Below are 12,003 nucleotides of genomic sequence, written 5' to 3' on the forward strand. Positions count from 1 at the left end.
CACAGCGACGTCGCTAGGAAGGTAAGTATGTGTGACGGCTCCTAGCGATATTGTGCGCCACGGGCGGCAATTTGCCCGTGACGCACAAACGACGGGAGCGGGTGCGATCGGCACCTTTACTTTAACAGAAGAGTAACAGCAACAATTAAGTCCATGTGTTTATCTACTCTTTTTTTTTTTTTTTTTTTTTTTTTTTTTTAGAAGCCGCACAGGCATGTTGCACACCTTACTGACTACCTGAATTAGCAACTTCAAAAATACATGTATAACCACTTCTCTACACTGGATAATATCACTGCACATATAACTATGTTCACATTAACATTATGGATCTCTATTTTCATGGAAACATTTTCAAGCAGATCCCATTTACTCATAGTGATTTATAATGGGTTTAGTAAAAATATACCTGTAAAAAGAAAAAAGCCATTATGAACAAAATCTAAGATAAAAAACAAACTTTTTCAAAATAATGCTTATGTTTAAGTCTGAAGAAATTATTAACTTTCCAAATATGATCCAGACACATGTAAAATGTATAATATGTGCTAAACACATTATAAAATAAGTAATCCTTGTAAGTGTTAATATAGAAATGCATTTGTCCAAAACTTTTGCACAGAGATCGACACTAAGTCATGTACTTCTCAATTTCTTCTAATGAGGTTTCAGAAAGACTGGAATAGCTTTGTGCAGAAGTTTGTAACGCCATCTAGCGCCTTTACTAATAGAACTTATTGTTAATTCTTCATTTAGAGCAGAGAAACACAAATACTCATTAGGAAGCAGTGGATATGTTTTCCTTGTAAATGTCGTAAATCTTCAACAAGGGCCAAATTTGCTGAAGTCCTGGGGAAGTTATCCATGTTTAAATACTGTTTCCAAATACTTTCCCTAATCTAGACCACATGGTGTACGAGGAAAGTAAACAGTCTAAGAGGGTTGACATTAGACAGCATCAATGACAGCCTTTTATAAAGCATCTATGAATCTACTGCTTGTAAGTATCAGAGCTGGGGACTTTGTTCCACTGACCGACAGAAACCGTACAGTTTAAGGCTTTTATCTGCGTGTGGATATATTTGTAGAAAAATAGAAAGAAAAAACTATTGACATTGTACAAAACACAAAAGATGAAAAGATGAAAAGAGGACAGAAAGAAAAAAGTGACAATGTCTTGGTAGTTTTTTTACCTTACATTTTTTTATATAAAAAAACTTGAGAAAAGTATAATTTTATTTAAAATAAATGGAATATTTCTGCTATTTTTATTTCTTCATACTTTTTAATATTAATAGTCTTATGCAATGAGTTGACACACTTAATATATTCTGCAAAACAGAATGCACAATTTGAACAGGGTATCATCCTTTTAAAAAAATGAAAATTAGAATTATCCTTTTCCACTTCATTAAATACTTAAAAGTTTGAGTGAACCCGTATGGTAAAGTTCAGGGCTCGTATCGGGCGCCAGGTGTCCAGGTCTCTAACTCGGACATGGAATTTAAAAAAAAGTCTGTGTCCGAGTTATTATTTATGTAAATAAATAATAATAATAATAATGAAGAAAAAAAACACATGGACTCTACCCTATTTTTGATAACCAGCCAAGGTAAAGCTGAAAACTTGGGTATAATATTATTAAGCTGGCAAGACCCATAGGTATCTGACCCTTCCCTGCCTAAAAATAGCAGCCCGCAGCTGCCCCAGAAGTGGCGTATCCATTATATACACCAATTCCGGTAGTTTGCCTGGATCTTCCAGAGTGCCTTTTGGCCCAAAGCATATGCAAGGTGATAAATATGCAAGGGCGATCTAACTGCTCCCTATGACAATATTCAGCCCTACCTGTCAATGGACTATTAACACTGTAAATAAGCAAAGTGGTGCCCCCATTCCATGATGGCTATCCCTGATGGCTGACCCTAACACTTACTGATATATCACCATAAGTTGAAAAAACTACTGAATAATTTTATATTTTTGTCACCCGTGTTTCAGACCTATTAGGGAGAAGTAGTAAATAATGGAAATATTTTTTTTCTATGAATTAATTATTGATACAGTCATCAGCTTGAGGCATCATAAATTGATACCATATTCAAAACAAGAATATAAAACGCATCCTCCATCGCTCAATGCATTTCCCTTCCAACAAATTAATTGAGGTTCATCAGGAGACTCGGGGTAGGTACAATGGCCTGCTGGGAGAGGCTTCAGTAAATGACCATCGACAGTTTCAAGACAATTACTTCTTTCAGTTGGTAGATGAACTGACCAGGGGAAATAATTTGCTAGATTTGGTCCTGTCAAATAGACCAGACACAATATCAGATTTACAGGTTGGAATGCAGGGACCATAATATGGTAAGTTTCAATGTAATATTCAATAGAACATTTCAAAGGGGAAATGCAAAAACCTGGAACTTTAGTAAAGCTGATTTCAACAAATTAACGGAAGAGCTTAAGGGTATCTGTCCGCATGTTTTTGCTATGTAAGCTGAAGCCAGCATGTTGTAAGGGTTAACAAAACAAAAATAAACTATGCGTTTCTTATTAGACTCTATGCTATTGCTTACTTAAACTACAAAACACTTGGTGATTATCATTGCTAGGTCTAGCTAGCTAGGGCACAGGAATCTGACAGCAACATGACTAAAGCTAAAAATTCAGGTTATAGCAGAACGGCTGCACCCAGTAATCTATGGGATACGTCGTTAGATTCAGAATCTCTTTGCCAACAACATTTTATCAGATGAAACAAAAAATCTGATACCACACAATGGAGTTTATGATTGCTTTATTAAAGATAATATCAAAAGAGATCAACACAACAATGTGTGTGTACAAACATACTAACAATTATAGGCTAAAAAGAAGTAACCTCACTATGTGGGGATCCGGATATTAATAATACAGCTTGCACAAAAATAATGGGATGATGAATTGGATATGTATCACGAAATTCATTTAATCAAACAACATGCCCATAGAGTGCAAACCCTCATATAACCCCCCAGAGGTCTGGTTCCACTGGTGCAAATGAGACAGTGTAGACCCGCTAACGGTGTACACTTAGAAAAGGAAGAACCACCATTAAATACAGCGGGAAAAATAGAAGTAAATGCATACCCAGTGATTATAAGACAAATGGGAAATATCCAGGATCACATGGGTTATATAAGGGTTTGCACTCTATGGGCATGTTGTTTGATTAAATGAATTTCGTGATACATATCCAATTCATCATCCCATTATTTTTGTGCAAGCTGTATTATTAATATCCGGATCCCCACATAGTGAGGTTACTTCTTTTTAGCCTATAATTGTTAGTATGTTTGTACACACACATTGTTGTGTTGATCTCTTTTGATATTATCTTTAATAAAGCAATCATAAACTCCATTGTGTGGTATCACATTTTTTGTATTATGACCAGGAGTACGATTCTATTATGGTAATAGACTGGGGGAGTATTGCACTTAATAAGAACACTGTTTCATAATATGTTTTATAGTAGCCCCCCTTTTTCATGAAAACTGTTTTAATATGTTAGCAGATGAAGTAGCAAAAACCTGCTGACTGATTCAAAGTGAAATTGTGTAGAATGGGACCAATGGGAATACCAAATATAAATGGGGCAAATTTAAGTATATACTACTAGAATCCTGCAGAAAATTATACCCTCTGGTAATAAAATGTCCAGGAATAAAAGACCCCATTCTTAAATAAATAAATAAAAGAGTGCAACGTTTAATAAGGGATAAACAAAGGGCATTCAAAATCTTGGAGGCCAAGATTACAGAAACAGCATTTCAAGAGTATAAAGATTTTGATAGGAAATGTAAAAAAGAAATCAAGCAAGCAAAGTTAGCTTCTGAAACACAAATCACCAGCAACATTCAAATAAAACCCCCCTTTTTTTTACAAATACATCAATATAAAAAAGAAAAAAACGTATGGTATTAGACCCTTAAAAGATGATAATAACAAGATAATTAAAGAGGACAAAGCACAGGCTGAGAATTTAAACAAGTACTTTTCATCCTTATATACCAAGAGTTCAACAAGGTAAAAATCAGAATCAAAATTCACCTCATGATATAATTGGTTTAACACAAGAAGAAATATGGCTGCGTCTGAGGAAATTAAACATTGACAAATACCATGGGTCATTTGGCATTCATCTATGCATATTGAGGGAATTGAGCTCAGCAATTGACAAAAATTCAAGAAAAGAAAAATCCAGCACGGTCCTCAGAGGTATGATGGCAAATTCTTTCTTTATTTATTTAAAATCAGGTGACATACAGCTTAGATATTTTCTGAGTCTCAGAGCAACACGTTTCGACAGCACGTCTTACTCATGAGAACATGAGTAAGACGTGCTGTTGAAACACATTGTTCTCAGACGCAGAGAATGTCTAAACTGTAAGTCTCCTGATTTTAAATAAATAAAAAATTTGCCATCATACCTCAGAGGACCATGCTGTATTTTCTTTTCTTGAATTAATGTGGAATTGACTACCTCAGCCTTACCGTGCACAGTCCAAAGAGCGAGGAGGAAACATTACAGCAGTCGGTGAGCTGAAGTTTTTTATTCTTATTGTGGACATCAATTGACAAACCCCCGTATCTCATCTTCTTAGACATTCTTGTACCAGGGTTGGTGCTACAGAGTTGAAGATTAGCTGACATGCTACTCATATTTGATATGGCCTTCCATGATGAGAGGTTGAAAGGTTGGCCTTGTTTAGCTTTAGAAAAAAGACGTCATAGAGGAGATCTCATTTATACGTATAAATACATGTGTGGTCAATACAAAGTACTAGTGCATGACTCATTCCTTCCAAAAGCGATACTAAGGACCAAGGGGTACTCATTTCGTGTGGAAAATAGGTGATTCAGGCAGCTGAATAGGAAAGGGTTTTTTACAGTTACAGCAGTCAGACTATGACAGCTTTTAAAAAAAGGCTGGATGATTTCCTCAGTACTCATAACATTGTAGGTTATAGATGATTCAATGAGGAAAAATGTCAATTCAGCAACTCCTGATGTAGGAGAATAGACCTCTTCAAATTTAAGGACTATAGCAATCAGAGGTTAAAATTTAACTTTTAATCTAGTATTAAAATCCTTTTAGACTAAAACATTAACCCAAAGTTCTCTGGATTGCTGTCGTTAAACAGCCCTCACAGCCCCAGAGAACCTATGACATAACAAACCAATCAAAAAAACACAACAAACACAAAACAAAATTGAGTATGATGGTTAACACTCCAAAAAGGACAGTGGTCCAATATGAGTATATAAAAAATCATCAAAAACAACTCAATATAATAAACATATAGTGCACGGTAATCCTCAAAGAGGAATTTACCAATTCAAAATTTATAGAATGAGTTAGGATTGATCTCACCCATTCTTGCAGCTTGGGGTGCAGAAGGCTTCCTCTATATGGGTCCACACAGCGTCAGCTGGCCCTATACTGACCCTAGAAGACCTTCATAATGTCTAACACCCCAAAGCTTCTGCTCTTACAAGAACAGACCACATCTAGTCCTCTCTTGTGCCCCTACAATATTCCTGGCCCTCGTCCCGACGCGTTTCATCAATTCCGACTCATCAGGGGACTTCAGTATTGCATTTAGAGGTAACAGGTCCTACACCCAGACTCACAGGAGGAAAATGAGGAAAAATGTGCGTAATTGGTGAAGAAAGGTTGAACTTGATGGACGTGAGTCTTTTTTCAACCTATGTAGCTATTTAATCATAATAAAGTACCTATAATGCTGAATCTAACATATTTTTCACTTTTTAGTTCTCATTTACATTGCGGAGATATTATCTTGTAGATGTTATACAGTGCTGGATAAAAGTATTGGCACTTATGCAATTCTGTCAGATAATACTCAGTTTCTTCTTGAAAATGATTGCAATCACAAATTCTTTGGTATTATCTTCATTTAATTTGTCTTAAAAAAAAAAAATTGTAACAAAGCCAAATTGGATATAATTCCACACCAAACATAAAAAAGGGGGTGGAGAAAAGTATTGGCACTGTTTGAAAAATCATGTGATGCTTCTCTAATTTGTGTAATTAACAGCACCTGTAACTTACCTGTGGCACCTAACAGGTGTTGGCAATAACTAAATCACACTTGCAGCCAGTTGGCATGGATTAAAGTTGAGTCAACCTCTGTCCTGTGTCCTTGTGTGTACCACATTGAGCATGGAGAAAAGAAAGAAGACCAAAGAACTGTCTGAGGACTTGAGAATTGTGAGGAAGCATGAGCAATCTCAAGGTTATAAGTCCATCACCAAAGACCTGAAAGTCCCTGTGTCTACGGTGCACAGTGTCATAAAGAAGTTTAAGGCCCATGGCACTGTGGCTAACCTCCCTAGATGTGGAAGGAAAAGAAAAATTGACGAGAGATTTCGACGCAAGATTCGGCGGATGGTGGATAAAGAACCTCGACTAACATCCAAAGAAGTTCAAGCTGCCCTGCAGTTCGAGGGTACAACCGTGTCAACCCATACTATCCATCGGCGTCTGAATGAAAAGGGACTGTATGGTAGTATACCCAGGAAGACCCCACTTCTTACCCCAAGACATATAAAAGCCAGCCTGGAGTTTGCCAAAACTTACCTGAGAAAGCCTAAAATGTTATGGCAGAATGTTCTCTGGTCAGATGAGACAAAAGTAGATCTTTTTGGGAAAAGCCATCAACATAGAGTTTACAGGAAAAAAAAGAGGCATTCAAAGAAAAGAACATGGTCCCTACAGTCAAGCATGGTGGAGGTTCCCTGATGTTTTGGGGTTGCTTTGCTGCCTCTGGCACTGGACTGCTTGACCATGTGCATGGCATTATGAAGTCTGAAGACTACCAATAAATTTTGCAGCATAATGTAGGGCCCAGTATGAGAAAGCTGGGTCTTCCTCAAAGGTCAGGGGTCTTCCAGCAGGACAATGACCCAAAACACACTTCAAAAAGCACTAGAAAATGGTTTGATAGAAAGCACTGGAGACTACTAAAGTGGCCAGCAATGAGTCCAGACCTGAATCCCATAGAAAACCTGTAGAGAGATCTCAAAATGGCAGTTTGGAGAAGGTACCCTTCAAATCTCAGGGACCTGGAGCAGTTTGCCAAAGAAGAATGGTCTAAAATTCCAGTAGAGCATTGTAAGAAACTCATTGATGGTTACCGGAAGTGGTTGTTCGCAGTTATTTTGGCTACTAAAGGTTGTGCAACCAAGTATTAGGCTAAGGGGCACTTTGCACACTACGACATCGCAAGCCGATGCTGCGATGCCGAGCGCGATAGTGCCCGCCCCCGTCGCAACTGCGATATCCTTGTGATAGCTGCCGTAGCGAACATTATCGCTACGGCAGCTTCACATGGACTCACGTGTCCTGCGACCATCGCTCTGGCCGGCGACCCGCCTCCTTATTAAGGGGGCGGGTTGTATGGCATCACTGCGACGTCACATGGCAGGCGGCCAATAGGAGCGGAGGGGCGGAGATGAGCAGGATGTAAACATCCCGCCCACCTCCTTCCTTCCGCATATCCTACGGATGTTCCTCGCTCCTGCGGCTTCACACACAGTGATGTGTGCTGGCGCAGGAACGAGGAACAACATAGGACCGTCGCGTCAGCGTAATCATGGATTACACCGACGCTGCACCGATGATACGATTACGACGCTTTTGTGCTCGTTAATCGTATCATCAAGCCTTTACACACTACGATGTCGCCTGCAATGCCGGAAGTGCGTCATTTTCAATTTGACCCCACCGACATCGCACCTGCGATGTCGTAGTGTGCAAAGTACCCCTAAAGGTGCCAATTCTTTTGTCTGGCCCATTTTTGGAGTTTCAATAATTTGATTTTTGTTCATTCTCTTTTGTGTTTTTTCATTGCAAGCAAAATAAATGAAGATAATAATACCAAAGAATTTGTGATTGCAATCATTTTCAAGAAGAAACTGAGTATCATCTGACAGAATTGCAGGGGTAAAATAATAATTGTCCGAGGACAATGGTGAGCGCTCGACCCAACTACTAATAATTCTGCAGCTAGTTTAATGGCAAAACAAACCCCAAAATTTGCCTAGGGAATAATAGTAGAAAATAGAGAGATTTTTTTAAAAGAAAAAACCTCAAAAAACCAGCGCTGAAGAAAAGTAGTATAGGAAATATTGTTAAGATTTTTATTATTATCCTTATTCTAAGAATTATGACACATTCACATAAATTAATACACACACAAAAATTTTTTTTTACTAAACAGCTCCTAGAACTGTATTAGCAGGTGAAAACACCTAAAAAGGTAATGAAGCCCCGGCCGGCGGCAACAAATATCACCAAATTGTTATATATTATAAAATAATAAGTCAGAAGAGAGGACTTTAAATTCAGGAGTCTGCAAAAAAGCACTAAACCAGTGCCAGTACGTATGTCACATCAGCACCTGCTTGAGAATGCCTGCAGTGGAACAACTTCTTCCCCGCTTATTGTGATCGTATTAGCGGTCAGTCCACACTCCACCTGCAGAGCCGCACACTAGATATATCTAGTGTGCAGCTCTGCAGGTGGAGTGTGGACTGAAGTTACTGAGCTATCCTTGAGGAAGGGGACCGGTAACGCCCCCGAAACGCGCGTCGGATCTTGCTCAGTCGACTCTTTGTTTTGTGGACGTAACAGTCTTATCAACCCTGCTGGAGCGTGGAACTTCAATACCTTGACCGGTGAACGCCCAGACAGCTACCGGGGAAAATCTCCCTCAACAGCGCTTGCCAGCCGCTTGCCCTTTGGAGGTACAAATTGTGTATACAAGAGATCAGCATTTAAATTACTCTCTCCGGCAAGTAAAAGCTCCTTGTGTAAGGACTATAACCTACGGAGCCTTCCTGTCTAACACCGGTGACAGGTACTTTACATCAGAGATCTGTAACGGGTCTCTGCTGCGCTATTAAATATTACCGCTAGACTCCTAATCTGGAGTGCGGTATACCTAGTGACAACTAGGGTCTGAAAGTGAGTGGAGCCTGACCGCTAATACGATCACAATAAGCGGGGAAGAAGTTGTTCCACTGCAGGCATTCTCAAGCAGGTGCTGATGTGACATACGGACTGGCACTGGTTTAGTGCTTTTTTGCAGACTCCTGAATTTAAAGTCCTCTCTTCTGACTTATTATTTTATAATATATAACAATTTGGTGATATTTGTTGCCGCCGGCCGGGGCTTCATTACCTTTTTAGGTGTTTTCACCTGCTAATACAGTTCTAGGAGCTGTTTAGTAAAAAAAAATGTTTGTGTGTGTATTAATTTATGTGAATGTGTCTTAATTCTTAGAATAAGGATAATAATAAAAATCTTAACAATATTTCCTATACTACTTTTCTTCAGTGCTGGTTTTTTGAGGTTTTTTCTTTTAAAAAAATCTCTCTATTTTCTAGAATTGCAGGGGTGCCAATACTTTTGGCCAGCACTGTATGCTTATTCTGACGTTCTCTGGGGGGTTTTCTTTTTCCTCCTGTATGACACCTCCTGCTATCAATTGGCCAATGTTATGCAGGGGAAAAGTAAATGCCCACAGAGAAGAATCTCTGCTAACATATCCTTATTGATAGTGGAAATTACCATATAAACTTTACAAGCTAATATATCCACAATGGAGAATAGAAATAAAATAATAAAATCTATGTTTTGTTCAACTCTCCAACCACTTTATCGTGATGTGGCCAATTTAGCATATAAAAATCGTGACAGGTTTTCTTCAAAGAACATTTCAACCAACTGTACAGCCGAGGGTAAACCTGTTAATGATTCAAAAGCCCACTAAAATATAGGACCAAAGTTTGGGTGGAAAGGGCAAATGCAAGGGCACCTGCAGGAGCAATGAGGAATTTAAAGAGTATTTACTACATTGTCTATCTAAGACTGCCATGGAGTGTTATTTTAATATCTATGACTTTTAACTAAAATAGTTCTGCCACATTATGTATAGAGCTGTTTAAATTTCTGCCCATGGTGCGTCTAAAGACGCTGCTGAACTGTATGCTTTTGGTGCTTTTTTTCTCTATAGGCTTCTTTGTGGAGCCTGAATAAAATGAAAGCTAAAAATACAGAATCAAAGTACCGTATTTTTTCGCTTTATAAGACGCACCTGATTATAAGACGCACCCCCAAATTTGGTGAAGGAAAAGAGAATTATTTTTTTTTAATGTTAAATGGGGTCCATCTTATAATGCCAGTGTCCCTCAACAAATCATATAGGATATATGTCCCTCATAGCCCCCCATCCTAAAATTAGCCCCCCTTAATCTGGATATGGCCCCCTTATATTGAATATAGCCCCCTTGTGATGGCACACATTCCCCTGTGCTGCCTATGGCTCCATATGGATTGCATACATTCCCCTGTGCTGCCTATGGCCCCCTATGGATTGCATACATTCCCCTGTGCTGTCTATGGTCCCCTATGGATTGCACACGTTCCCCTGTGCTGCCTATGGCCCCCTATGGATTGCATACGTTCCCCTGTGCTGCCTATGGTCCCCTATGGATTGCACACGTTCCCCTGTGTTAGATATCGCCCCCATAGTGCTGCCCATGGCCCCTATATAGATCACACAAGTCCCCCTGTGTTAGATATCGCCCCCATAGTGCTGCCCATGGCCCCTATATAGATCGCACAAGTCCCTGTGTTAGATATCGGCCCCATAGTACTGCCCATGGCCCCTATAGATCGCACAAGTCCCCTTGTGTTAGATATTGCCCCCATAGTGCTGCCCATGGCCCCTATATAGATCGCACAAGTCCCTCTGTGTTAGATATTGCCCCCATAGTGCTGCCCATGGCCCCTATAGATCGCACAAGTTCCCTTGTGTTAGATATCGCCCCCAGGCTGCTGCCCATCTATGTATATAATTGCCTTATTCTGTCTGTCTGTCTGTCTATCTGTCTGTCTGTCTGTCTGTCTGTCTTGCTCCAAAATTGTGTCCTTACGGTGACACAAAGCTGATTGGCCGCTGGGCTCGCCATGGCCCCGCCCCCCCGCACGGATTGGCCGCTCGCCCAGGCTGCGCCCCCACACGGATTGGCCGGCCGCTCACCCAGGCTCCGCCCCCCCACAGATTGGCCTCTCGCCCCGGCACCCTGCAGGCATTGGCAACTCGGCCACGCCCCGCCCCCTTACGCAATGCACGCTAGCTCTGGCCCCGCCCCCCCACGCATTCCCCGAACCGACATGGTCACGGAGCCACGACTACCAGGTGAGTACTGTACCCCTGGGAGCCCACATCAGCGTACGCCGCCAAACCAGCCGACACATACCCTCGCATTGCTGGGGCTGGCCAGCGTATGCTGGTGTGGGCTCCCGTGTGAGCGGGGGACGAGATACGCTGGTAACCATGGTAGCATAGTTACCAGCGCATCAAGGTCCTGCAGCGGCGGAACATACACACACCCACACACATACACACAACAGCACACCCACACACATACACACATACACATCAGATCACACTCACTCTCACACACACCTCACACACACATCACATCGCATCCACATACTCACAACATCCTGGGATATCGCTTGCTTCTCGGCGGCGATACTGTGCTGTGAGCTTCCAGGACCTGCCAGAGGATCACATGACCAGAAGCATGTGATATCTCCGGATGTTGTGAGTATGAGCGCGTATGTGTAATATCGTCAATGTGTGTGTGCGTGAGTGTATACGATCGGGTGTGTGTGAGTGTATGCGATCGGATGTGTGTGAGTGTATGCGATCGGGGGTGTGTGTGGGTGTGTGTGTGAGTGTATGCGATCGGATCTGTGAGTGTCGGCAGAGGAGCACGGCGTGCTGGAGGAGGCTGGGAGGAGAGAGGCTGATCCTGGGGAAGGCTGGGATGGGGAGGCTGAAAGAAGAGAGGCTGATGCTGGGGGAGGCTGAGGCTGGGGTAGGCTGGGAGGAGAGAGGCTGATGCTGGGGACCGAA

This window comes from Anomaloglossus baeobatrachus, chromosome 1 (assembly GCF_048569485.1).
Source record: "Anomaloglossus baeobatrachus isolate aAnoBae1 chromosome 1, aAnoBae1.hap1, whole genome shotgun sequence".
In the NCBI taxonomy this organism is placed as follows: Eukaryota; Metazoa; Chordata; class Amphibia; order Anura; family Aromobatidae; genus Anomaloglossus; species Anomaloglossus baeobatrachus.